The 26,737-nt window shown below is 41.1% G+C and overlaps 1 long non-coding RNA gene across 1 annotated transcript in view; it reads right to left on the bottom strand.

Moving 5' to 3' along the window:
• LOC119870807 overlaps positions 1–26,737 on the bottom strand; it is a 72,872-nt gene that overhangs the window by 876 nt on the left and 45,259 nt on the right. Inside the window, exon 3 of the long non-coding RNA XR_005356369.1 lies at positions 1,058–1,131. This is a non-coding gene — a long non-coding RNA (uncharacterized LOC119870807). The remainder of the gene's footprint in view (positions 1–1,057; positions 1,132–26,737) is intronic.

Genomic DNA, 26,737 nt, shown 5'->3' with positions numbered 1-26,737 from the left:
GCACTCTGAAAAATGTGCAGACTTTTGTTTGAGCAAGAGGGATCTCAGACAAGAGGTAGGATTTACTTGGTCAATGAAACAGTTTAGAAGACTTCCAGAATCGAGGGTTTGTCTTTATTTTTTTTCCCCTTTCTGCCCTGAAGAAATTCTCTTAGGCATTAAAGGGTCTGGAAGGATAAGCAGTAAAGGATGGTCTGGGACACAGGCTAACTCATGCAGGTAGGGATCCAGACGTTGGTATAAAGCTTGATGGTCTCCCTGAGGAAGGGGTCTGCTCAAGGTCAGTAGCTTGGGATGATTAAGAGAAAGGTAACTTCTCTCTAACATCCCTAAGTGCATATGGCCCAAGAAGGGTTTCCAGTTTTCTGGTGAGACCTTGTAACATCTCAGATCCTCTTGAAGGCAAGGCAAGTGAGAAAGTAGGGAAGCTTTGGTATCTGTCTGTGAAAGTCAGGTCCATGGGGATGACATAGTTTGAAGGGTAAATGCATCTGCATTTATGGAAAGTGAACATTTTTCATTGTAAGGAAAACACAAATGACACCTTCTATTTAGGGTCGGGCAATGCTTTTCTCTTGCTTTGATATTTTCATCTTATAACTCATACTCTTTCATTCAGGCATTCAGTAACTCAATAAACTTCCGTGTGAACACTTGTCTGAGTACCTCATCCAGATTAGGGGCTCCCCTTCCGTAATTGCTGTAGTTTGTATGAGTATTATAGTCCTCTTCACCATTGATGGTTTACCTGCTTCCCTGCCCCTAGGACCTTGAAACAACATAGAAGGCTTCTTTTATTATATATTTCAAGCACCTAGCCATCCCATATCAGTGGTCACATGGGGGCCCGGATGGCAATTTTCTGGCAGGGAGACTCCTGGTATGGTATCAAGTGGACAGTGGGCATCGCTAAGGGGTTGCCTCACCAAAAATTGGAGAAGGAGATACTGAAAGGCAGAGAGAGACAGAGATAGAAACTGCAGAGAAAACACAGCAGAAGGCAGAGGGACAGAGCAAGGAAGAAAGAGAGAGAGGATGCTTTTTCTTTCATTTTTACCTTTTCTGCAATTGGCTCTCTAGCCTGCTCTGGACCACTTTTTTCCTTCTCAGCCATGCAAAATATTTGACTACCTAGGAATAAAACATCAAAACCAAACTTGTAATGAGATGTAGGAAACATTGATGGGATGCTAGAAGCATTCTGGATGTTGTTGTGAGCATGGGGGCGGGGGGGCTGGATTGGGGCAGAGACAATCAGGAGGTAGCAAGGCCCAGCTGCATGCAGCTATTGCATCTGATGGCCATGTGATGATAGTCACTCAATCATTACTTGTATCAGTAAAATGATTATTGATATCAACCAGGCAAGATGAGAAGGGGCAATGGAAGCCAGAGAAGACCTGCTTTCAGCAGGTAATGAGACAATAGTTAGGTTTAATAAGAACAAATTGTCTTAGAATTACTAAGAATTAGCAAATCTAATTAGGTTTGTCTCTCTGATCCTTGGAACTCTGGACTGTCACTCAAAGCTGAGTGCTTTTCTCTCCAGGAGGCAAAAACCTCCCCTAGTCCCTCCTGTCTGCTGTCTGTACTCTGAGCCTGGCTTTGGGCAGAGACACACACATGGCCCCTTCCAGTACTTTCTTCTTCTTCCACAACTCCCTGCAAACTCACATCCAGGGCACTACTTCTTACTATTCTTCACACAATTCTCGAAACTGCAGGAAACAGCACATGACTATATACTGTCTGAGCTCGCTCCCTAAATATTTTATGCACAGTGAAAACCATTCAAGGGTGGATGCCTGTTTGAAGGGATTTTGTTTGCCCTGCAATGGCATGCTGCATGCTCCGTGGACAAGGGCCGAGGGGCTGACACAGCAGGCATGAAGGGGCTGGCTCCAGCTCGGTCCTCATTCTCATGTCTCCGTTTTCCATCCTGCAGTAGCTCTGCATTGTGTGCCTTTTTGCAGGACCAGATGGGCTTTCATTTCCAGAAAGATGGTGGCAGGAAATGAAAACCTGTCACCAATCACCGCAACTTGTGTGGCGTGGCCTGGGTAAACATGGGCTCAGTTGCTCATGGTTACCAAGCAAGAGAGATGAGAACAACCACCAGACGTCAGGGAATTCTGGTGGAATGAAATATCTGAGACTTTCTATTGGAATGAAAATACAGGGACAACCCAGAAATTAGCCCCTTGCTGGTGATTCTAGGCCTTGAGAGCCTCTCCCCTAGAGGGGACACTCTGGTTGACAAGCAAGGGTCTATATGGTTACAATGAGATTTATTAATGTCAATAGTAAGTAGTAGTAGCATTAATACTTATAATTATTTGTGGGATAGGCAATTATTGCAGACTAAATGTTTGTATCCCCCTGAATTTCATATGTTGAAATTGTACCTTCCCAACATTATGGTATTAGGACATGGGGCTTCTGGAAGGTGATTAGGAGTAGGAAAGGTCATGGAGGTGAAGCCCTTATGAACAAGATTAGTGCCCTTGTAAGATTTGAAGGAGAGCTTGCTTCCTCTCTGCTCTTAACCATGTGAGAACACAAATAGAAAATGTCAGTCTGCAGCCCACACAAGGGTCCATCAGAACCTGATCATGCTGGCACCCTGATCTCTGACTTCCCAGCCTCCAGGCCTTTAGGAAGTAAATTTCCACTATTTAGAGGCTCCCCAGTGTAGGTGCTTTGTGCTAGCATCCAGAAGGATGACAGCGGGCATTACTAAGCCCTTGTTCTCACAGTACTGGGGTCATCACTCTGTATGTAGTGTCTTTGTTCTTCCTCATCACAAACCTATGAGTTATTATTTTCATTTTATGGACATGAAAGAAAGTTCAGAAAACGTCATCCATTTGTCCAGTGACTTGGGAAGCAGTGGTGTGGTCCTCTGCAAACCGAAAACATGCCCTTCCAGTTCCCATATCTGGGGAAACAGGAAAGCCAGAGGTGAAAATGGCAAAAGTCAGGATAGTTGAGTTGACACTAGGAGAGTTTTCCCCAGGGAGGTTTTTGTTGTTGTTGTTGTTGTTGTTTTTTCTCCCCAGGGAGGTTTATGTAGAAAGTGAGTTTATTTTTTTAATTATTATTTTATTTTTTTTATTTTTTATTATTATTTTTTAAATGTGTTTAATGTCTGGGGTGGTATGCAAATAATAGCGACTGTACCTCTACCACATGCCAGGGTTTGAGAAAGTTATTACTAAACATATATTGTCCAGGTAAACAGAATCTACACGTTTGTGAAGAGGTACTTTTATTTCCCATATGGGAATCAGAGAAAACTAGACTTGTGAGGTTATGCACTGCACCCTGGATCAGGCTGCTGCAGAGTCAGACCGGGATTCTGTGCTCAGGGTTCATCCCTGGCCATCCTGCTAAGCCGGCTCTGAAGATCTCCATGCTGATGCTTTTCCAGTGCTCAGCCTCCCACATGAATTGAAATTCCTAAGAGTGACTGCCCTGGCTTTCTTGGCTTCCTTATGTCACCATCTCCAGCTTCATTTCCTTAGCTCTGCCTTTCATTTCCTTCAGGGGCAGTGCCCTGAAAAGCAGCTTCTATGTGCCTTTGCTTCTTTGTCCTAATTTGCATAAGGATTATGCTGCCACTTGCACCATCTCTCTGGAGTCTTTAATGCTCTTACCTGTCAGTGGGCTGCTCTATGGGGATGTAGGCCTCCTAGGGGAATGGTAGCCCATCTTATCAGAGCAATACTGCCTGCCTTGTGGAGAGGTCAATGGCAGTGCATTTTAGCTGAACTGGTCATTTCTTGAATAAACCAATGGACTGACATTAGAATTAGATGATTCTTGAATTCTCCAGGCCTCGGACATGTGTATCAGGTCACTAAGAGTCTCCTATTTAGCCAGAGCCATCTTTGGGTTGCCCACACCAAACCTGGCAATCTGGGTAGTCATGTGATGGACAAACACAGAGATGCAAAGTTGCTTAAGTATTTGTTGAATGCCTGATCTGCCTTGGGCCTTGGGCTAGGCTGTCCTTGGTGAGTGACTAAGGGTGAGTGGTTTCTGAGACAATAAGCAGAAAGCATGATTTGTTCCTTGACTTCCCCTTATGGAAAGATAGATAATGAGAAGACTGTACCATATCTTATAAGAAAATAGCAGAATATTCCATATAGTAATCCATTTTCCCAATATGATGATTTCCACATTGACCACCAAAATAAAGTCCTCATTTTTTTTTTTTTTTTTTTTAAAGTCCTCATTAAAAGAGCAGGATTGACCTCTTAGGAAGGATTAAAACACCCCCAACACACACACATGCACATACACATAGACACATATACATCTATGCATACTTATTACCCCATACATGTGAACATATATAGCACACACATGTGTACACATACATACGTGCAAGTGCACACAGGCATACACATGTATGTAGATACACATATAACTGTATATACATATAGACACACATACACACCCACTTGAACACATGCTCACATAGGTACACATGAAATTCCAAAGAGCTGTTTTGTCTGTGTGCTCCAATAGAAGACATTACTGGAAGATGAAGAACATACTGGGCACTTAATAATTATTTGTTGAATGAAGAAGTGAAACCAAAAATGTGATGCATTGAGAGTAACATCCACTTGTGAGTAAACATGCCTGTGTTGGGAATATAGGTGATGCCAGTCGATACAGGTCATTTCTCTGGGTGGATCAGGTGCAGTAGTCCTGACATATATTTTTTCTGTTTCAATTTTCTCATGATGAAAAATTGGCAACTGTAATGGATTCATCTTTGGTAGATATTTCAGAATTCCCATGGCTGGCTTTATACACTTTTGAGAATTCTTTTTTTTTTTGAACATCCTAACATTTCTGAAGGAAATATTTTTCCTTTCTATGAGCTGCAGTGAGCACACACCATTCTGATCTCCCCTTAATGTTACAATAATGAGAAGTTCCCAGAACAAGAACCAGGTAACTAGAAATGGGTTAATATGAGAAGAAATATTGAAGAAATAAGATGAATGAATGAATGCACATAAAACACAGAGACACACACAAATCTTTCTTAGTGGGGAGTGGGCTTGGAGAAACACTGCTCATATTCATGGCTATTTACTACACTTTCTAGTTGCTAAACCTTTACACTTCATAACATCTCTTCCCATCAATACTATTAGCATTATTTTATAGAAGATGAAGAGATTCAGACATAACAATAACTTCCCTTAATCACACAACTACTTAAGTGTCAGATCAGTAGTTGAAACCTGTGTCCTGTTCTTTCCTATCACTGGGACTTGCGGACTGTGGCTATTACTTGGTTAGCCATTGATATTTCATTTAGATGTTTTAGGGGCAGTGTTTCTGTCCTCATGGCACCACATTTATGTTTTAGAAGGAAGGAGATGTGTGTACTATCTACCATCTCTTAGAATCTCTACCTTATGGAAGGCAGGGGCTTGGTCTGGGGAACCCCTATATTCTGCCTCTGTTCCACTACTGGGAACCTAGTACAGATCCTGAGAGGGTTGCTGAATAACCATTTTGAATGATAGAAAGAAAGTCACTCAATTGATGGGAAGCCCCTGGTAAAATGTGAATGCAGTTCCCTTAAATTGGATTTAAAAAGTGAATTATTTTCATAGGGATTGCATAGTTTAATAAAAATCTTAGAACAGAGGTAAGGTGATTGGTTGAAGGTGGGCACCAGGGAAAGCCAGAGTTTGGCTTGGAAATGGGGTTAGGATGACATAGAATGGGCTTTGGGGTAGGAAAATGATCTTATGTGAATGTGGCAATAATATGTTATATTCCCATCTCCTCACAGGAGGACATGTGGACACTTTCATAATTCTCCTGCCTCCAAAATGGTAACATGTGCCTTCTTGTTGCTTGAAGGCACTGAGGACAACTGGCATATAAGGCTCCTTCAGTCTTCTAAAAAAGCTGAGGAAGACCTTGGAGAAGTATAGGATGACCATGATCATAACATTACTATGATAGCTCTTAGCTTTAAGAAAATTTTCCATATCAGTGCCTACTTGAATTCATGATTCATAAGAAAGATGCTGCGGTCTACATGTTATTGGGTCAAATGATACATGTCAGTCAAGAAGCATCCTCAAGTGAAATTGATTACTACGCATAGTTTTCAAGCTGAGTACTAAATGCTATGTACTAAGTGATGTATGAAAGGAACCCAAATTAATTAGACAACATTTTATCTACATATAATTTATGAAGGAATGACACTAAATACAAAATCATATAAGAGTCAACTTCCAAAGAAACCTACAGCACTTTCCAAACATGTGGTAGTTGGGGATTTTGTTTTTCTGGATACTGCCTTGAGTAAATTAATCATAGCTAGCAATTGGAGCTTTTCTTCTATTTTTTTTTTTTTTTACAGAGATTTTTCCTAAAACTGTTGCCTTAACAGGATTTTATCTGTATAAAAACTGAAAGGATAAACAATGTTGTAAGCCAAATTAAATTAATATCTGACATCTGGTGCCCCTAGTATGTGTGCAGAATATCATGCATTCTCTGAGCTATGTGATGATGGGAAGTCTCATGATCTCCATTTTACGGGTGAGAACACTGCAGCCTAGAAGAGGGGATGACCTTAAGTCAGAGAGCAAGAAAAGGAAGGAGCTGCAAAGGAAACCCAAGAATGTCCAAATCTAAACACTCTCTTGTCCCTTGCGATGGTGTTAATCAGCATCTTGTGTGGGACAAGCGGTGAGCTTGAAGTTCGTTGCCTCCTCCCCTTCTTTAAGCAGTTAGTACATGGCTTATCGGGAGTTGGGGATGAGCCATCATCCCATTCTAAGACCATCTCAAAGGTCTGGAGAAACACACAGATCAGACCCTACTGGCTTCTATCCTTCAGAACTCACCAGTCCTAGATGGGAGTTGGGGAAGGACCCTAGCTATGCAAGCCTGCCACATGGGAGACCATGCAGAGCGTCCACTGAGGCTTGGGTGCTCAGGGAGGTGAAGAGACAGATGGGTGGTGAGAGAGGTCAAAGAAGACCTAGGCAGGTGACACTTATCCAGATCTGAAAAGATGAGTAGAATTTGTAAGTCACCCAGGGTGGGAAGGGTAGTCTGGATGGAAGAGATAACTCATGCCCTGGTGCAGAATTGCAAGAGCATTATGGAGCCACAGTGGCTTGATGGAGCCAGTACAGGGGGCTCAGGGAAGGTAGAGGAGATGTCAGATAAGGGAGAACCTAAGAGGCCAGGGAGACAGGGGCCAGTGAATGACATCCTTGTATTCAACGAGAACAGTCTAATTTCCTCCTGCAGGGATGGAGGGTGCAGACTTAACATGGCTCTTTGCCCTGAGATGCACCATCCACTGGATGCAAATTAATGTTGCCAAATAGTCTCTCTTTTTAAAGCTTTCCTACTCTGGCATGAGACTAAAAGAGAGGCTTGTATAAAGGAGGAGCAAATTGATTCAGGAGCCATGTGCCTGTCTGCCTGGGGCCAAGGATAGCCAGGCTTCTTTCCTCCAAAAGCTGTGTGCTGGCAGTTCTGACAGCCCCTCCGTCACCACGATGGGCATCCAGGGTTCAAGGAGTGAGCAATGAGGGGGCCCGGCACCTGAGACAGAAACACACATACACCCAGGGAAGGTAAATGATTGTACACAGGACATTTATCTCTGAGGTTGTTCCTCCAGCAAAACCAATTACTGGCCTTTTCCTTGTGAACGTGCACCGAGTATCAACTGGTCGGGGTCTGGAGAGAAAAGATGCTGTGATACATCTTTGTGATATTCATGAGTCTGCTGAGAGTTCCAAAATGAGGAGTTTTGTATTTGTGGGCTCCTGCAGATAAGTGGGGGGGGGGCGGTGCCAAGGGCATTTAAGAGGAGCTCTGGGGAGGAGGGTGTTGAAGTGGTGCTCTTACCCTGGATGCACTTGGGAATTGCAGGCAGAAGCTGCAGTCAGCCTGGGAGAGGATGAAAAACTGATGGTGTGAATTACATGCCCGTCAAAGGACAAGTTCCCAGTCCTTTAGACAGAACCGCAGGAAGTCTTTCTGCTGAGCTCCTGAGCTGCAGGGGAAGGCCACCTGAAATCATCATATTACATTGGAAAGCAGACCCAGATGTCCTAGGGAGCTGCAGGACTCACCTCTACCTCTGCCAGGCAGATGGTACCATGAGATGTGTTCATGGTTCATTTTGCCAGGCTTTGGTGTCACAAAGAACCATCTCTTAGCTGTGCTGTCAAGAGGGAGACTGAGATGGGCATGGAAGCAGCACTGATGCTGTGGCTTCTTGTTGCCTTGTTGTCATTAGAAATTTTCCAGCCGCAGGCCTGGGGATGGTGACAGGGATCTTGTGTCACTACAGGGGCATGGCCCTCCATTCACCACTGCCCTCCCCATATCCCTCAGTTCTCTGTGTGAAGACATCTCCTCCCTTTCTGTCAAGGCAGCTGTGATTTATGGTGTAGTTGCTGTGCTGCCCAAAAGGATCAGCCAAAAAGGACCAGGGGGATCTAAACAACCAGCCAGAGGAACTCCATTGCAAAGCAGTGTGCCCATGGCAATGTGTCTGCCCCGAGGGGCTGCTTTTTGCTAGTAGGTTCATGGAGACCCCATAGACAGGTGCTGGTTTTGCTTCTGCCCTCACTCCTCTTATGCTCCCAGAGCTGAATAGGGGCAGAGTAGACACAGGCCGAGTGAGGTGGGCAGCAGCAGTGGGTAGGATAGGAAAGATGGGGAGATCACACATCCCATAGTCCCGAGCCACATTTACAACCCTGACCTGCTTTCCAAGGGACTTAGCTACATAAATAAGCAAATATAATAAGCAGATCCACAAAATTGTGTTATAACTGACAAGGGTGTCAGAGACTCTCTCTCCTGGAAGATTGTAAACCAGTAGGTGGCAGACATACTTATGTGACACTTAGAATATTTATTTGTTATTTATTTATTTTCATAGGACAATTTCCCTAAATAGGTAGGCTTCTCTCAGGGCTCCACTGGTCCCATCCAACATCATGTCCCGTTTGCTTTGACCATTTGCATAACCACCCTGGTTCTTGGAAGCATTTGAATGTGTGATCCTTGTTATTGTTCACTTCATTCATGTTACAGATGGAGAAACTAAGGCTCTGGGGGAAGCGGTGTTACATCCAGTCTACATAGGCAGTCTCTGGAAAGGGTCAGCCATGGAACTGGCCTCTTGACATTTCTGTCCACTACTATTTTCTTCACTTAGAGATGCTTTCCAAGTCTTGAAACGACCACATTGCTTTTATTCCAATTTGAGCTTGACCTTAACCACCTTTGTGGTCTCACTGGGTCCTGCCAGGCTGCAGACTTTCTTCCCCTTGCAAAGAGGAAGTAGCGTTGACAAGATACACCCAGTGCCTTCTTTCCTATCTCCTGAAGGTCTAGAGTGATACACAAGTACAATGAGTTGGGAGTGACATTAGGGTGGCCTCCTTTACTCTGAATGCAACTCTTTGTGGCCCTGACAAATTCCTGCCTACTCTGCTTCTACATTCCTCCATCCCCTGTTTGGCATTACTCAGCTTCCCCTTTTCTGGATGATTCTTCTAATCTCCCAGTCTTGCTCAGTCTATAGTCTATTGAGTAGCTGATATTTCTTCCTGGCTGATTCAGTTCCCAGAAGTGGGGTTTTTGGGGTTCGTGCACTATCCCTAGCCTCTTAGCCACCTTTCTTCCTATTGCTAACCTGTTGTTCTTTTACCATGGAGTCTAAGTGTGCTTCATCTTTCTTCCCAGAACTTTCTAGATCATACATTTTTAAGAGCAGAAATATGCTTTAAGTATTGCCCCTCATAATTTTCCGTTTATGAGGGTTTTGAAACTTATACTCCAAATGACCTGGAGTGAGACAGGCAGAAGGAGACGACTGTCCTCAGTTTGATGACTCAAGAACATACCCTGCTTTACTACTTCATTGTCAATGTTCATAGTGCTGCTACCTCATGGCCTCCTGAAGGAATTCCCAAACATGCATCAATACATCTATCCATCTGTGCATCTGTCCATCCAATAAATGTTACACTACAAAAATAGTGAGCAAATCACCACCAGTCTTTACCTACATGCATTTCATCTAACTTGGTGGAGGGAGATGGATAATAAGGAAACAAATAAATGGACAAGATAGTTTTTAAGAGGACTACATGCTATGGAGAGGTGTAAAACCCAGGGATGTGAGAGAATGTGATGGGTTTGGGGAGGCTTCTTTAGACTGAATGGTTGAGAAAGGCCTCACTAAGGGGGAGATTTTTGACCTCCTTAAATGTGCAAAGGAATCATATGAAGTTCTGAGGCAGAACACACATGTGCAAGAGCCCTGCAACTGACATTAGTTTGGCAATGTAGGGGAAAGGGAGGAAGGCCGGTGTGTTGAAGCACAATTATAAAGTTGGAGAATGGTAAGGGTTGAGGTCAAGGAGCTAGAGAGGGCCTAGAGCATGGATACCTGATAAAGAATGTGGAATTTTTCTCTAAATGTAATGAGAAGCCGTTAGAGGGTTGTAAACAGGGACGTGATTTGATCTAATTAATGTTTTAAATATATTACCGAGGCTGTAAGATGGAAAGTGGATATCAGGGACATTTGCATTCTTCCTCTTGCTTGCTTTGACAAAGTCAATTGCCATACTGAAGAGGACCACATGGTAAGGAACAGATGGGGACTTCTAGCCAATAGCCAATGAGAAGCAGAGGCCTTCCTTCCAATAGACCACAACAAAGAAGGTTAGCCTCGACCATGTAGATAAGCCCGGACACGGATCCTTCCCCAGTCAAGCCTTCAGATGAGACACCAACCCTGGCAAACAACTTGACCATAGTCTTATGAGACACCCAACTGTTCTGTGCTTAAACTCCTGACCCAGGGCACCCCGGGTGGCTCAGCAGTTTAGCGCTGCCTTCAGCCCAGGGCCTGATCCTGGAGTCCCAGTATCGAGTCCCACGTCAGGCTCCCTGCATGAAGACTGCTTCTCTCTCTGCCTGTGTTTCCACCTCTCTCTCTCTCTCTCCCTCTCTCTCTCTCTGTGTCTCTAATGGATAAATAAAATCTTAAAAAAAAAACCAAACTCCTGACTCAAAGGAACTATGAGATAAGAAATGTGTGGGGTTTGAAGTTTGTGTGACTAAATTTGTGACAATCTGTTATGAACCAGCATATGAGCAATACATGTTTGTGTGACTAGTTAACTCTGGATGTTAGAAACCAATCTAAATGGGCATCTAGTCAAAAGCAAAAGTAAGATCTGGAATATTGGGAGGATCACACTCTCAGAATGAATATTGATGAATTCTTTTAGTGATCAGAGTAGAATTAGTCTTTATGGACACAATTCAAGTTTGAATCTATCAGTAGTACATAAGAATTGAGTCAGAGGTTATGTTTTACTTAAGGTCAGTCCCCCTGAATTCTTTTTTTTATAATTTTATTTATTTATTCATGAGAGGCACACAGAGAGACTCAGAGACATAGGCAGAGGGAGGAACAGGCTCCCTGTGGGGAGCCTGATGCAGGACTTGATCCCAAGACCCTGGGATCACAACCTGAGCCAAAGGCAGACACTCAACCACTAAGCCACCAGGTGCCCCAGTTCCCACGAATTCTTATTACTATATTCATTATGTCAGTGATTCTTTTGAAGGGCCTACATCCAAGGATAAAGCACTGTTAATACTAAAAGTATAAACTGCTCAATCTGCCACTGATATTGAAAGACTTCAAAGCTTTGGAGGCCGCATTCATAAAATCCTGGCTGTAAGATATGTGGGAGCTTTTTTTGGAATAGGGTCGTGGAAACAATGAGGGACTTAATTTTAGGGTTAAAGGTTCTGGACCCACCTCTGATGTGTGTGGGGGCAGGGATTTCCCCACAACACCAAGTAATTTTCCAACATGAGCTGTGTGTCCTACAATTCAACTCAATTATGACACTGTCTACCTAGAGACAGTACCAGATTCCACAGGGTAAGACAAATACATCCCCCTCACCTTCAAATGCCAGTCACTGACCCAGGTTGTTACTGTGCTTCTGAACAACTGGCTCCATTTTGAAGATTCCCACTTCTGGGATTCAATTAAATTACCAGAGAACTTCACAGAGCTCTCAAAACATTTGCTCACTAGATTACTGTTTTCTTACCAAGGATATGAAAGGATACAAATAAATAACCAGGTGAAGATAGATATAGGACAAGGTCCCAAACAAGGGAGTCTGTTTGTGTGAAATTTGAGGCTAGGCATGGTGGCATAAGGCAATGTTCTGGTTTCTCCAATCTGGAAGCTCTTCAAATCCCCTCCTTTTGGGTTCTTGTAGAGGCTTCACATCTGGGTGTGACATCATTGGCCACTGCTAATTGATTCAACCTCCAGCCTCCTCTTTCCTCCCAGAAATTAGGGGGGCAGGACTTAAATTTCCACCCCACTATTTATGGTTGGTTCCCCTGGGAACTGGCACCCATCCTTAGGTGCTTCCAAAGTTCACCTCATGAACATAAACCCACTTGTTTTGTAAAGGAGCTTGTTATGGATAACAAGATACGCATTCACCTTTAAGGCTCTGAAATGATTTCAAGGAACTGCGTATAAGATGCCGAATTGTCTTGCATGCATTTGCCTTTTCAGGTCCCCAAATAACCATGTAGGGCTGAGTTCTGTACCACAGAACTTCAGTTTTCAGAGGCTTAATAGAATAAATATTCACTTTCTTTCTTGTGTAAACTTTTCAATGCCCATGTACCAGTGTGGCACCTGAGCACATTTCAACAGTGACTCAAGGATCCAACCTTCTTTCTTTTTAGGACACTGTCACCTTTGGTACCATGTGACCTCCATGATTGCCAGAGATGAAGAGAGTATGGGAAAGACTTGCTTATGCATTTCATCCTGGAAGTGACATGGGTTAGCATCAGTCACATGAGGCCCCCTATATGCAAGGCAGGCTGAGAAATGGAGCCCCTTCTTGGCAGTTACTCCTCAGCCATAGTTCTACATGGGGAAGGAGGCAGTCTTTCAGGGTCCCTTAACGTACCTGTCTTGGGTTTCCACTGAGAAAACTGAGGTTCCAAGAAGTTTCTCAAGATGTTGCTCTGAGAAACTGAACCAACCTTGTAGGTGACAAAGGCAGCACTAGAACATTGAGGACAAAACTGTCAAAAATATGATGTGACAGCTTTCTTAAGGACTTTGGTCTTCCAATTCCCAGGCAGATCTCGTTACAGAGAGGGGCTCTCAAGTCTGAATGACTTGGTCTCAGGCTTGATGCCTCCACTTACTAACTGCATGATGGTGGGCAAGTTCCTTTTCTCCTCTGCTTGGTTTTCTCATTTATAGAGTGGACACCACGATCATATCCACATCAAATGCTTTTTGTGAGAATTAAGGACTTCTTTCATGTGGAAAGCTTTGGTTGGTACTTGGCACATGGTCAGCACCAAGTGTGACCTATTGCTGTTGTTGCTGTTGTGATCTCTGGGTTCTGTTCTGGGTCCATCTGCCTCAGCCTCGGAGCCCTGCGTGCTGCCATCTCATCCTTATACACGATATACTGCTGTGCTCTACCCATCCTAAAAACACAGCTTCCTTCCTACTTTCCGAGCTCTAGGCCACTAGTTTCCCTCTCCCTGGGAATATTTATAATATTTAGCGACCTGGTTGACCAACCTCTATCTTCTCTCTGGAAGAGAGTGGTATCTTGAGCCATAATTATCTCATCATCTTAACACTCTTGCTCTGGCTTCCACACAACAAAGATTTTTCTCACTAGGTCTGTTTCTGAAATAATTATACAGGATTGTTGCATAATCTGCATATATTTTATTCTACAAGTGCCTGAGTTTTAAGCACAATCAAACCAATACCTCAACTTATTGAAATGGTAAAATACATTGGGATTCAGGCATACCTGAGGATAATTAGAACTAGCAAATCCAATTTGTTCCAAGGAATTCAGGTTAATAAAAAGAAAAGATTGTCTTCTTTTGAGTGCTAATCCAGTGGCTGTTTATGAGGGTAATGGGCAGCATACACTTTACTTGCTCCCTTCACCTTGCCTGGATAGAGAAGGCCTAATGTTGAACTTTCAAATGTTAAAGAGGTCATTCATAATTAACTTGCATGCTAGGAATTTTCCAAGTGAATGTCACATGCTTCCAGGGTCACTGACCTACTCCCCTATATCTACATACCCCTTGGAACACAATGGCCCAGCCACAAAATGGACACCACAGGGCCATGCAGTAACATTTACACGTGATATCCCTTGCTATGGGGCATTGCATGCCATCCATTGTTGGCTCACAACACTGGGCCATTGTGGGTTATGCACAGAGCCCACTTCCTGGTTTCAAAGGTCAATTCCGAATGACACTGGACCCTCTTCCCAAATTCAAGGACTCACAAACACCATATCACTCACATGCCTAATAAAGTACAGGGTCTAGGCTCTCATTCCAGTGCTCTTTCTCGTAACCCAAGTTTTCTTCCTTACTGTGTATTTCTAGTAATACTTTTTCATGTTTCTGTGTGTAGCATGCAGAATCCTTAAAACTTTAGTGCTAGAAGTGGCATTACAAATCACCTTGTCCAAATTCCCCATCCTGAGAAAGGAGATGCTCTAGTTTCCTTTATGAATTAATTGGAAAAATGAAACATCCTCTCATATCATCATGACATAAAAGGCAGCCCTAAAGCAAATCACCAAATATGATTTGACAGTTGTGTTTTGGGAGAGCCGTTTAGTACTATATCTCAAAATAGGCAAAGGTACCTGTATGTTGACTTGGTAATTAAACTTCTAGAGTTTTCCCTACACCCTACATCATCTTTCATAATAGTGAAAAAACCTGATAGCTATCCTAATGTCCCTCATTATGGCAATGGTTAAATAAATTATGGCACATCCTTGCAATGACATATTCTCCAGCTATTGACGAAATAAAGTTATTATGGGGAAAATATTTCTTATGCATAAGAAAATGTTAGTAGAGGTTCTTGTGGGAAGAAATAAGACAGAGGAAGGGCATATTAGGAAAGCTTTCACTCTTTATACTGTTTTGTTTTGCTCACATAGTGAAGATTTTTCATTTGAAAAATCAGCAAGAATTATCTAGTGGAGATATCCGTCATTTTTTCATTTAATACATATATATTTTTTAAGACCAAATAAATTGTTATTTTTATAAATTGAAACATATAATTCATTGTAGATGCTTTGGAAAATACAGGTATTCATTCATAATGCTACCACCCACTGCTTTGTATCATATGCCTGTTCAACCTTTTCATTATGCATAATTTTATATAATAAAAATATCATGACTTTTTTCAATGAAAATATGATCACATTGTAAATATCTTTTTATGACTTAAAAGATCAACTTTCCATTATATTAAATAATCTTTTACAACATAATTTTAATGATTTCAAGATATTCAGCTTTCAGCTAGCTTATTAGACCAGATTCTAGCTGTCATATACTCAAATTGTTTCCAGGATTTTCGTATTTATTTAGTTTTTGTTTTGTTATTATGATTATATAGTCATATGTTTTATTCTCCTCCCCCCAAGATAAAATGTTAAAAGTGGCTATAATGGTCTCTGCACATTTTCTAACCTTCTGATAAATACTGCCAACAAATTCCAAAGAATTCCAAATTCTATTGAGTTAATGCACTGGCAGCAAATGAGAATTTTCATTCATGGTCATTCACACTACACGGTACAATGGATACTCACGGCAATCATGAGAATCCTTAAAAATTCAGTAACATTAGCAGGACTTTGTATCATAAAATAGGAAAACTGTCTCCTATCTACTATTGATAATGCAGTAACTTCTGGAAAAGACAATAATGCAAAGTTAGGAAAAGCTCCCTCTCATCTTTCAGTCTTAAATTCAATCAATTCTTACTGAATGTCAGGCTTTCTTTTAGTGACTGGGGACATGACAGGAGGCAAGACCTCAACTCAGCAAATAGAGTATTTTGTAAAACAATTAGGGGAATTAAATAAAGCAAGGAGTTGGTGGAAGGTGCCAGGGGAGCCATGCCAGAATGGCCAGTCAGGGAGGGCCTCTTTCAGGTGATCATAAGGGGTCAGACATGGAAGACCTAGAAAAAGTGCATTCTAGAAGAGAAAATGGGAAGCCAGAAGGCCTTGAGGTCACAGGGAAAGCTCTTGGTTTTGGTGGAAACAACAACAAAAAGATGATTGTGTCTACAGCACAGTGAGTGAGGCAGATGGGGACTGAAAATAAGGGTTGTTGGTGGGCTGAGCAGGGAAGATGGTAAGAGATGCTTCACTCATGGAAAGGAGGGCAGATTGTATTCTAAGTGTAACAGAAAATGATTGGAAGTTTTTTAACAGTAGAGTGTTGCATTATTTATTTAAAGAAGATCTCCTGAACTGCTTGGCAAAGAATGGATTGCAGGAGGTAGGGGCTCAAGTGGCAGCCGGGAGATGTACCAAGAGGACATGGCAACAGCTAATTAAAGGTGATGGTGGTCTGCCCTATAGTGGGAGCAGCTGAGATGGAGGAAAGCATGGAGTCCACATACTTCTTATGGGCAGAAGTGATAGTTCATGGCAATAAATGGAATGTGGGGAGGAAGAGAGGGGGAAAAAGATGTGGTTCCTGGTTCCTGTGGGTTTTTACCTGGGAAACTGGTTTAATAAAATAGCTATTGATCTAGAATGAGAAGAATGGAAGGGTGGCAGGTTTGACAGTGGGTTTGGGGAGCAAGAACTCTTGTTCCAGACAAGTTCAGGTTGATATTCCTTGTAGGCATACAAATTCAAGTGCCAAGTTGACAGCAGATGTGTTCTCTGGAGTTCAGAAACCATATAAGGCATGGCAATCGGGGAGGATATTTAAAGCCATGGATCTAGATGAGACCATCAAGAAAGAATGGGGAGGGGAGGGAAGAGAAGAGGAGCAGATGGAAGAGAAGGAGATCATGAGGAGCCAAAAGGCTGAGTCCTGGGCTACGCCGATTGAGTGGAGGGAGGGAAGAGGATCCAAGAGGAGATGAGGAGCAGCCAATGGCATAAGATGATCGCTAGGAAGGAGACATAGGTATTGTGGAACTCAGGAGACGATGTATCAAGAAGGAGGGAGTGGCACTTGTCTGCACTATTGCTTTGAGTACACTTAGTGGAGCAAGCCTACCTCTGCGAATGTGGAAGAAGGTGCTGCGGCCAGCAGAGAAGGGCTAGGGAGAGGACAGGGAAGCACGCTGAAATTGTAACCAAAGTTTGGAAAAAGATATGAAGCTAGAGCCGGGGCATCTGCAATAGTCAGCTGGGGAACATGCCAGTTTGAATTACATTTTTAATGTTAACTTATTTTTAATTTTTTAAAGATTTTTAAAAATAAATTTATTCATGAGAGACACAGAAAGAGAGAGGCAGAGACATAGGCAGAGGGAGAAGCAGGCTCCATGCAGGGAACTTGATGTGGGACTCAATCCCAATACTCCAAGATCACATCCTGAGCCGAAGGCAGTTGTGCTTAACCGCTGAGCCACCCAGGCATCCCTAACTTCTTTTTAAAAATATTTTGTATTCATTTGAGATAGAAAGACAGCGAGGGGAGGGGCAGAGGGAGAGAGAGAGAGAGAAAGACCCCATGCTGATTGTGGTCCTGAGGTGGGGCTTGATCTCACAACCCCGAGGTCATGACCCTGAGCCAAAATCAAGAGTCAGACTCTTTTTTTTTTTTTTTAAGAGTCAGACTCTTAACCAACTGAGCCATGCAAGTGCCCCTTTAACATTAAATTCTTATTGCAAAATATAATAGGCATATGTGGAGTCAAGAATAGGCAATGGTGCTGTGTATTTTAAGGAGATGTTCATGAAGCAAATACCTAACATCCATATAGGTCATGACCTAGAATGACATCAGCACCCAGAATCCCTGTTATGCACCTCTTTCTTCCATGTGGAGGTAACCACCTTCTTGACCCGGCGATGGTCATTTACTTGTTTTCCTTTATACTTTATCATAATGTGTGTATCCTTAAACAATACGGTTTAGCTTTACCTCATTTTTTAATAATACGCAAAAGCAATCACATCATATGTATTTTGAAGTCTTGTTTCTACCTCAGTTTTACATTTGGGATGTTCATCTTGCTGCAAGAAATTATAGCCTGGTCACTTTCATTCTTGTAGAGCGTTCTGTTTTGTGGGTGCACCACATTTACTGTCCATTCTACTGGTGATTCTAGTTTGAGGCGATTTTGAGTGCTGTTCTTATGGGTGTTTGTGTACATGTGTTTCTTGGGGATACATGTCTGAGATTTGAACCACTATATCATAGAATATGCACGCCCTTAGCTATGGAAGACCGTGGCACACTGTTTCAAAAGAGATTTTACTCATTTACACTCCTACCAGCAGTGTTTGAAAATTTCTCTTGTTCCAAATTTTTATCCACTTGGTATCAATGGAATACTTTTTTTTTGGCATTTGACAGGTGTTCAAAGATATCTTTTTGTTGATTTATTTTCTATTTTGAAATCTGTAATGTTGATTTTTTGCTACTTGGATTTTTCTTCTCTTCTTTCTCTTCTTTCTCTTCTCTTCTTCTCTTCTCTCCTTTTTTCCTTTCCTTTCTCCTTCCTTCCTTTCTTCCTTTCCTTTTTTTTTTTTTTTTTTTTTTGTGAGACCCCTGGTCTAGTCTTTGTCAATTTCCCTATTGGTTGTCTGTCTTTTTTATGTTAATATTGAGACTATTCTTTATATATTCTAGATACTAATCTTTTGTTGATTATGGGCCTTAAAATATTATTATGTGCTTTCACTCTTTCTAGGGTGTCTTTTAATGAAAGAGAGATTTACAATTGTAATTGTATCTTTTTAAATAAAATTGCTCCAAATAGGAGAAAATGCATGCTTGACAAAGCCCAAGATACACGTGGAGTCCTTAAGTCTTTGGAGTACTTGAGAAACCATAAAATGAGAAAAGGGGAGAACTTGAGGGTGTGCCATTTAAATATAGTTTTTTTTTCTAAAAGATTTTATTTATTTATTTATTTGAGAGAAAGAGAGAGCTCACGCATGCATGACTATGGGTGGAGAAGGGCAGAGGGAGAGGGAGAGAGAGAATCCCAAGAAGACTCTGCATTGAGAGTGGAGCCCAAGGTGGGGCTAAATCTCATGAATCTGAATTCATGACTCGAGTTGAAACCAAGAGTCAGACACTTTTAACCGGCTGAGCCATCCAGGCACTCTGTAGGTGTCCAATTTAAGAATAGGAAAGCCATTCCTATTCGATGTTTGCTGTTTCGATTTGGAGCCCTCTGCTAATGAGGGAACCCCTATAGATTCAGAGTTGGGGAAGCCCATCTTAATGATGTCAAGCTTGGCAGTTGCTTCCGTTGTATACTAAGTGAAAGGAAGGGAGGGAGACACGGAGGGACAGAGGGAGGGATGTGTGAAGGCAGTTACCCTTGCAAAAAACATACAAGTTTGTTTTTTCCTTTCCTTTGGAAAGAGTACTTGAAGAAGCAGGTTGTGGGGGGAGAGGAAAGAGCCCCTGCTTCAGAGATCTCAACAGTTATCGATAGGCTTTAGCCAAAGATAAAGTCTTTCGAGGAGGTGTGGGAGATGTGCTCCCTGTGCTTGCTCTGTCACCCACTCATTTTGAATCATGAGCCACCACCCTCATTATCATTTCTCAGTCTCTTTGACCAAATCCAAACCTCTTTCCTCCTACTTCCAAATCACTGCCTGCCATTCAAACCCATGGAGGCGCACTCCAGTTGGCATTTGGTTCTGAATTAATACATATTAATGGGTGGTAATACATTTCAACCAGTGCATATATTTACTTGAAATACAATTTTCCATCTAATGCATTCTATTCACATCACTGCATGGTAACTGCATCCAGAATAATATCTTTAGTGATTATTCATTACTGAAATAATATGTCGGCGCCAAACAGCAGCTTTTAAGTGGCTTCAGATTTTTTTTTCTCTTTAAATTGAACATGTTATTATTACACAGATAGAATAATCCCATTATCCCCACTAACTGAAGACGACAGCTTCAGGAGGCTATTTCACAAAGCCTCATTCAGGTGAGACCCACGGCCTTCCTCTGATGGTGGGGAGAAAGGGAGTAGGGAAATGATTTCCAGAAAGGTGCTGCTTCACATGTACGTACAGATGTGGATGAACAGATGTAGCACAGAGCAGGTGAATAAACAGAGTATGGCCCAAGGCAAAGTGTGTGTGCTGTCTGGAAAAAAAGTGAGGGTAAGAGCAGATGTGTCTTTTGAAAACTGTGAATGAGTGAGTGTGTGTGTGTGTGTGTATGTGTGTGTGTGTGTATGAGAGAAAGAGAAGAGAAATAGCAAAAATTAAAGCAAGAAATGCTCTGGGAATATAGAGTGATGCAGCAAAGCATTGCACTTCACACAGAAACTTCAAGATAAACTGCCATGACCTGCAGAAAGCCAATATCACATCTTAGAACATGAGAGAAAAACAGGAAACGTTTATTGAGTGACATTTCTATCATGTAACCCATTTATGTTTTCCCTAAGTGATAGGTATTGCTGTACCCTATTTTCTCAGATTAGCAAACTGAGGCTCAGAGAGTCTCAATTTAATTGCTCAGAGTCTATATCTAATAAGTGCTATGGAGATAATTTGACTATAAATCCATGTAATGCTAAATTGTGCATTCCTTCCCCTGCGTGCAAATCTGAGCAGTGGGTAAGGGTGTTAGCTCTTCAAAGCTCAGCCTCATCATTCACACTTGTGAGATGTAGGGCCTTGGGCAAATTGCTTGATTTGATGATAGCCACTTTCCTAGAGGAATTTCATGAGGATTCATTGAGATTGAGCATGTGGAGAGCCCTGGGTCATAAAGAATGTGTCAGTTATTGGAAATCTGTTCTTTCATCCCACTCTGTGATCTTGCAGCAAATGGTTAGGTGCTTTGCAGCTGCAACCAGACAGGAGCCCTCCTTCCACCCCCCATGACCTCTGTGAAACCTTGTCTCCTATGGTCCCTGGATCTGTGCCTCCTGCCTCAGTCTGAACTAGACCTGCAGCCTTTGTTGTACTTAGCATCAACATTTTGGATGGCAGGATAATAGCAATGACCTTGATTGGTACTAACTTTCACAGAAGCAACCTAAATCGTGCTCATGTTTGTTTGTTTGTTTAAGTTAACAGCCATTTATTGAGCTCTTGATTTTTAAAAAAGATTTATTTATTTTAGAGGGAGTGACAAAAGGAGAGGGGAGAAAGAATCTCAACCAGACTCCATGGTAAGTATGAAGCCTGACATGGGCCTCAACCCAGGACTCTAAGATCACGACCTGAGCTGAAACCAAGAGTTGGAAACGTAACCAACCATGCCACCCAGGCACCCCTTGAGCTCTTGATTCTGAGAGTGAATTTGGGTTGACTTGGGCTAGGTCATTCTCTGATGGCCCAAGCTAGACTCAATCTTCTGTAGTCAGCTTCTGGTCAAGTTAACACATTATTTCAGGAGGTTGACTGGATGACAGCTGGGTCACGGGGGCCACTGGGACACATGCCCTTTCTCAAACATCTCATTTACATGATGACAAATGTTTCAAAAGCAGCTAGTACAAATGCTCTTCAAGTGAGTGTATGCTTTACAAGTGCCAATTTCCCATTGGCTAATGCCAGTCACGTGGCCAACACAGACTCAAAAGGGAGGAGAGGACATATCCCTGATGGAGGACAAAATCTCACTTTTGCAATCTCTCATAATCTTCCTTCTGGCAATAGAATCCTTCAAAAGTCCTTTCATACACAAATCATATTTTCTCTGTCTCAAGACAAAATTCTCATCCAGGCTTGAAGTCTGGGATCAAACGATGCTCATCAAGTCCCGACATACTTCTCTTTGTCCAGGAAAACTTGCTTCCATTCTCTGAATAGATTGATAGCTCTCTCGTACACAATACTTGTGTGCCTTTATTTCCATTTCTTTTTCTTCTTTTATTTATTTGAGATTTTATTTATTTATTCATGAGAGACAGAGAGAGAGAGAGAGAGACCGAGAGAGAGAGAGAGAGAGAAGCAGAGACACAGGCAGAGGGAGAAGCAGGCTCCCTGCAAAGAGCAGGATGTGGGACTCGATCCCAGATCCCAGGATTACACCCTGAGCTGAAGGCAGATGCTCAACCGCTAAGCCACCCAGGTGTCCCTCTTTTTCTTCTTTTAAATTAAAATGAAGAATAATTAACATATAATATTGTATTTGTTTCAGGTGTACATCGTAGCAATATGATATTTATGTATATTACAACATGGCCACCAAAATAAGTCTAGTTTCCATCAGCCACCATATAAGGTTGTTACAATATTGTTGACTACATTCCCTATGCTGTACTTTACATCCCTGTGTCTTATTTATTTTATAACTGGAAGACTGTACGTCTTATTCCCCTTCACCTATTTATTTCATCTACCCACCCCTTCCATCCCCTCTGGCAACCATCAGTTTGTTCTCTGTATTTATCAGTCTGTTTCTATTTTGTTTTCTTTGTTGTATTATTTTTATTGTTTCATCGTGGCTTTCACATTAGGCTCACCTAACAAATTCTTAACAAATAAAGATGCTGAGGGCTCAGTCCACGAGATGAAGCCCAAGAGTATTAGAATTTTCTAAATCAGGTGATTATAATATTCTGCACTTCTACTAGGGCTGATTCCACAGGTCTAGAAACTGGTGAGAAAATCAATAAGGCAAACCTTAGGGACTAATGGACAATGGGGATGGAAAACTGAGTGGAACCTCAAATCCAGTCTTTGCCCAAGTGGTTCTGAGAGAAAGCTGATCCAGGTGAAAGCTATGCACCAAACCCAGGTGCTGAATACCGGGGAAGGATCATTAATTGTCTAGTGTTTCCGGGAGGGACCCCAAAACATTATGATTTTCTTTTCTCTTTTTGACCTACCTTTCCTTTCCTTTCCTTTCCTTTCCTTTCCTTTCCTTTCCTTTCCTTTCCTTTCCTTTCCTTTCCTTTCCTTTCCTTTCCTTTCCTTTCCTTTCCTTTCCTTTCCTTTCCTTTCCTTTCCTTTTCTTTCCTATGTAGATTTTTTTTTTTTTTTATGATAGTCACAGAGAGAGAGAGAGGCAGAGACACAGGCAGAGGGAGAAGCAGGCTCCATGCACCAGGAGCCCGATGTGGGATTCGATCCCGGGTCTCCAGGATCACGCCCTGAGCCAAAGGCAGGCACCAAACTGCTGCGCCACCCAGGGATCCCCCTATGTAGATTTTTAAAAATTAATTTTAATTTAAAAATGACCATGTGGTCATTATGAAAATTGTATTATAAAAATCTTAATGCATGGTCAAATTTATGTGACACTCACAATTGGAATACAGAATGGTCACCTAAAAAAACTACCTTGTGATACCCATTTATAGTTACATCCTCCAACAACCCCAGCTCTGGTGACAACTGATATGCTGTCCATCACCATGGTTTGGTTTTTTTAGGATGTAATTTAAATGTAGGTACAATGTATGTGACCTTTTGAGACTAGCTTCTTACACTCAGTATAATGTTTATGTGATTCATCCAAATTATTATGTGTATCAATGGTTTATTCCTTTTTAATGCTAAATAGCATCCCATTATATGAGTGTTATTATATGAATGTACCACATTTTATTTATCCATTCATGAATTGAAGGACATTTGGGTTGCTTCCAGTTTTTGACAATTATGAATAGAGTTGCTGTAAACCTTTGCAAGTTTTTGTGTGTGCATAAGTTTATTTTCTAGGGTCATATGGTAAGTGTGTGTTTACCTTTACAAGAAACTGACAGTTTAACAAAGTGGCTATATACCATTGTTCATTCACACCAGCAAAGTATGAGAATTCTATTTGTCTCTCATCCTACAAACACTTGCTGTCTTAGCTCTGTGTTAGGGATTTTAATGAATGTGTAGGTGGAGGGAATCTCATCACGGTTTTAATTGGCATTTTTCTAATGGCTAAAGATGTTGCAAATCTTTTCATGTGCTTATGTCATCCTTAAATAATCTCTGGGGAAGTCTCTATTCACCTCTTTTGAACCTTTTTAAAATTGGCTTTGTTTTCTTACTACTGAATTTCAAGAGTTCTTTATATACTCTAAATACAAGCCCTTTGATGTGTGATTTGCAAATATTTTCTCCCAGTCTGTAACTTGTCTATGTATTCTCTTAATAGTGCCTTTCACCAGCATGTTTTTTTTTTTTTAAAGAAGATTAGTTTATCAGTTTTTCTTCTATGGATTATGTTTTTGATGCCATACCTATGAGATTTTTTTTTTTTTTGTATTCTATGACCGTGCTAGGCTCACTTATCAATTCTGAGAGGATTGTTGGCTTTTTGTTTGTTTGTTTTCTGTAGATTCCTTGAAATTCTCTAAAGATAATCATATTGCATTCAAGTAGGAGTTATGGTTTTTTATTTCTCATCTGTAGGCCTTTTATATTGTTCCCCCCTCATTGCACTAGTGATGGGTTCCAGTACTATGTTGAATAAGACCAGTGGCATGGGAAATTCTCTTCCTCTCAATCTTAAGAGGAAAGTATTGAGTCTGTCATCAATAAGTATGATGATAGTTATATGTGTTATATGGATGTTTTCTGTTAGGTTGAAAAAGTTCCCTTATATTTCTAATCTGTTGAGGTTTTCTTATGGGTAGATATATTTTATTAAGAGTCTTTGCTTTTTCTGCATTGATATGATCCTGTGGATCATATGTGTAGACACATTTTTACAATTAATAGTGAATTCACATTCATAGGGTTCAGAACATTGACCTAAACCTTGTATTTCTGGGACAAACACTAATTGGTTGTGATATATTATTATTTGTATATATTCATCTATTGATTTGCTTGCATGTTGTTAACAGTTTTTCATGTCTATGCTCATGAAGGGTATTGATATGTTATTGTTCACTTTTGGCACTGGCTTTGTTTTTTGTTTCAGAGTAATGCTTGACTTACAAAAGGAAAGGCAAAATTTTCTCTTTTTGATTTTCTTGAATAGGTTGGAGAGAAATAGTATTATATCATCTTTAAAGTTTTGGTAGAATTTCCCAGTAATTATTTGAGCCTGGAGATTTTCACTTTTGGAAGGCTTTTAGCTACAAATTCAAATTGTTTAATAGTTATAAGGATATTCACATTATCTGTTTCATCTTGGGTAAGTTTTAGCACTTCATGCTTTTTGAGGAATTGGTCTTTCTTATCTCATTTCTCAAATTTATGTACAAAGAGTTGATTATAGATTCTGATTCCCTTATTAATTATTCTTTTAATGTCTATAGTATCATGAAGTGATATCTGCTCTTTCATTTCAAAGTTATTGGTAAATTGTGTCCTTTCATTCTTTTTTAAATCTACTTTGTAAATCTTGCTAGAGTCTTATCATTTTAAAAAAGAAAACCATATCTGGGGGCATCACAATGCCAGATTTCAGGTTGTACTACAAAGCTGTGGTCATCAAGACAGTGTGGTACTGGCACAATTTCATTGATCTTTTCAAGAAATCAGCTTTTGGTTTCATTTATATTCTCTATCATTTTTATATTTCAATTTCATCTGCTTCTGCTTTTATCTATTATTTTCTTCTTTCTGCTTGCTTGGGTTTAATTGTCTCTTTGCATCTAGTTTTGTAATGTGGAAGCAAGTTTATAGATTGGAGACCATTCTTCTGTTCTAACATAAGTATTTTGTACTATAAATTTCCCTGTAAGCACTGCTTTAGGTGAATACCACATATTTTGATAGCCTGTGTTTCCAGTTTTGTTATCCTTTGTAGATTTTTATGTCCTGTTTTCTACAAACTTATTACATTTTAAACTGTTAGGATCCATCATGGACTTTATAGCTGTGGTTTTGCCAACATATATGAGTTTAACATTTACCACACCTGGCAATTTATGCCTTATCATTCATTTACCCCTTCATTCCCTGGACTGATGTTTATTGGGTGTTTCCCATAATCCAGCCACTGTTCTGAGCACCTCAGATAGAGCACTGAACAAAACTGATGAGAATTCCCGTCCATTGGAAGTTTATATCTTAGTGAGAAGATAGGTAATAAACAAAGATACAATATAATTATAAGTAGTGATATGTGCTATGAAGAAACTTATAAAGTTTCATTATCCCATGTGGTAAGAGTCTTGTTTTAGATAGAGATCAGGAAAGACTCTGAGGACATGTCATTTGAATGAAGATCTTAATGAAGCAAACGGGCCACACTTGGTCAAGTGGCAAAGAGCCTTCATGACTGACGAAACAGCTGGTGCAAAGGGCCAGGGGCAGGGTATAAGATATAAACAAAATAATAATAAAGAGTAAAAGGATAAGAAAGTATGGCACTACTTAGGGAGTGCATTTCTGAATTGTTCAGTATTACTGCCAGCAACCAATTCTTCCCCACTCTAATCCAAGTGGGTCTCAATCTATCCAGGGAGCTTATTAAATGTTGCTGAGTTATATCCCCAGTAATTCCAATTCAGGTAGGTCTAGCTGTTATCCAGTTGTGTGAATTCCAGTCGAGCACTCTGGGTGAGTCTGGTGCAGGGAAGTTATTGAAACTCATTGGGCATAATCTAGTTTCTCAAATTCACTCTGTCGTTTGGAATTTCTAAAGGCCACAGATGACAGGAAAATGTGACATGGTCACAAGAGACAGAAATA

The sequence above is a fragment of the Canis lupus genome, chromosome 3 (genome assembly GCF_011100685.1).
Source record: "Canis lupus familiaris isolate Mischka breed German Shepherd chromosome 3, alternate assembly UU_Cfam_GSD_1.0, whole genome shotgun sequence".
NCBI classification, from domain to species: domain Eukaryota; kingdom Metazoa; phylum Chordata; class Mammalia; order Carnivora; family Canidae; genus Canis; species Canis lupus.
This window is presented reverse-complemented; position numbering and strand designations above follow the sequence as displayed.